Below are 2,657 nucleotides of genomic sequence, written 5' to 3'. Positions count from 1 at the left end.
GATAGTCAGAGCAGGGTTGGGGCCTCTCAACACCAAACTTGGAGTTTGGTTGTGGCCTCCCAACACCAAACTTAGAGTTTGAATGTGGGGGTTTTGTTTGACTCTGTATTGAGAGAAGCTTTTCATGCTTCCTCTCCATGGTTACAGAAGGAGACCCTTGAGTCTTAAATATAAGGTAATCCTCATTCAACTGAAGGACCAACTCTCCTCTGTCAACATCAATCACAGCGTTTGCTGTGACTAGGAAGGGTCTGCCAAGGATGATGGATTCATCCTCATCCTTTTCAGTGTCTAGGATTATGAAATTAGTAGGGATGTAAAGGCCTTCAACCTTTACTAGCACGTCCTCTACTAGTCCATAAGCCTGTTTCATTGATTTATCTGCCATCTCTAGTGAGATTCTTGCAGCTTGTACCTCAAAGATTCCCAGTTTCTCCATTACAGAGAGTGGCATGAGGTTTATCCCTGACCCCAGGTCACACAGAGCCTTCTCAAAGGTCATGGTGCCAGGTATGAAGAATTTTCCGGGATCCAGTTTCTTCTAAGGTAATGTCTGCCTCATTAATGCACTCAGTTCATTGGTGAACAAGAGGGGTTCATCCTCCCAAGTCTCATTACCAAATAACTTGGCATTCAGCTTCATGATTGCTCCTAGATACTTAGCAACTTACTCTTCAGTGATGTCTTCATCCTCTTCATAGGAAGAATATTCATCAGAGCTCATGAATGGCAGAAGAAAGTTCAATGGAATCTCTATTTTCTCTGTTTGAGCCTCAGATTCCTTTGGTTCCTCAAAGAGAAATTTCTTTCTGTCCAGAGGACGTCCCATGAGGCTTTTCTCACTGGGACTTACGTCCTCCTCACTCTCTCCAGGTTCGGCCATATTGGTCATGGTTATGGCCTTGCACTCTCTCTTGGGGTTTTCTTCTGTATTGCTTGGGAGAGTATTGGGAGGAGTTTCAGTAATCTTCTTACTCAGCTGACCCACCTGTGCTTCCAAATTTCTAATGGAGGACCTTGTTTCATTCATAAAACTTAGTATGGTTTTGGATAGATCAGAGACTATAATTGTCAGGCCAGAATGGCTTTGTTCAGAATTCACTGTCTGTTGCTGAGAAGATGATGGAAAAGGCTTGCTATTGCTAAACCTATTTCTTCCACCATTATTATTAAAGCCTTGTTGAGGCTTCTGTTGGTCCTTCCATGAGAAATTTGGATGATTTCTCCATGAAGGATTATAGGTGTTTCCATAGGGTTCTCCCATGTAATTCACCTCTGCCATTGCAGGATTCTTAGGATCATAAGTTTCTTCTTCAGAAGATGCTTTTTTAGTACTGTTGGATGCAGCTTGCAATCCATTCAGACTTTGAGAAATTATATTGACTTGCTGAGTCAATATTTTGTTCTAAGCCAATATGGCATTCAGAGTATCAATTTCAAGAACTCCCTTCTTCTGAGGTGTCCCATTGTTCACAGGATTCCTCTCAGAGGGGTACATGAACTGGTTATTTGCAACCATTTTAATGAGTTCCTGAGCTTCTGCAGGGGTTTTCAGATGAAGAGATCCTCCTGCAGAATGGTCCAATGACATTTTTGACAACTCAGTCAGACCATCATAGAATATACATATGATGCTCCATTCTGGAAGCATGTCAGTAGGACACCTTTTGATCAGTTGCTTATATCTTTCCCAAGCTTCATAGAGGGATTCTCCTTCCTTCTGTCTGAAGGTTTGGATTTCCACTCTAAGCTTGCTCATCTTTTAAAGTGGAAAGAATTTGGCCAGAAAAGCACTGACCAGCTTATCCCAAGAGTTCAGGCTATCCTTAGATTGTGAATCCAATCATGTTCTAGCTTTGTCTCTTACAGTAAAAGGGAAAAGCATAAGCCTGTAGATTCATTGGTCTTGAGAGTGTCACAGATTTGCAAGAATTCAACTAAAAACTAATGAGGATCTTCCATTGGAAGTCCATGAAACTTGCAATTCTGCTACATTAGAGAAACCAATTGAGGCTTAAGTTCAAAATTGTTTGCTCCAATTGCAGGAAGTGAGATGCTTCTTCCATAGAAGTTAGAAGAGGGTGCAATAAAGTCACCAAGCATCTTCCTTGTATCTCCACCATTGTTATTAGGTTCGGCCATGTCTCCCTCTTTTTCGAAAATTTCTGTCAGGTTCTCTCCAGAGAGTTGTGCTTTAGCTTCCCTTAGCTTCCTCTTCAGAGTCCTTTAAGGTTCAGGATCAGCTTCAACAAGAATATTCTTATCCTTATTCCTGCTCATATGAAAAAGAAGAGAACAGAAAAGAAAATATGGAATCCTCTATGTCATAGTATAGAGATTCCTTATGAGTATAAGAAGAGAAGAATAGAAGAAGGAGAAGAGAAAAATTCGAACACAGAGAAGAAGATGGGGTTTGAATTTTGGGTGGGAGAGAAGTGTTAGTAGATAAATAAATAGAAGGAGATGTGAGAGAGGGAGAGAATTCAAATTTAATTTAAAATAAAAGGAAAATATTTTTGTTTTTTATTTCAAATATTAGTTAGAATTCAAAAATTAAAAAGAGAAATAAAATTAAAATTAAAATTTGAAACAATTAGTTAGGTAGTTTTGAAAAAGATAAGAATCAAACAAAAAGATGAGATTAATTGAAAAAGATT

At 39.3% G+C, this 2,657-nt stretch overlaps 1 non-coding gene across 1 annotated transcript; it reads left to right on the top strand.

Moving 5' to 3' along the window:
- Positions 1 to 1,645: 1,645 nt before the first annotated feature.
- On the top strand, positions 1,646 to 1,753 carry LOC112731712 (small nucleolar RNA R71). The gene has a single exon (XR_003167477.1). It is a non-coding gene; the product is annotated as a small nucleolar RNA R71 (small nucleolar RNA).
- Positions 1,754 to 2,657: the final 904 nt, after the last annotated feature.

This window comes from Arachis hypogaea, chromosome 12, assembly GCF_003086295.3.
Source record: "Arachis hypogaea cultivar Tifrunner chromosome 12, arahy.Tifrunner.gnm2.J5K5, whole genome shotgun sequence".
Lineage (NCBI taxonomy): Eukaryota > Viridiplantae > Streptophyta > Magnoliopsida > Fabales > Fabaceae > Arachis > Arachis hypogaea.
This window is presented reverse-complemented; position numbering and strand designations above follow the sequence as displayed.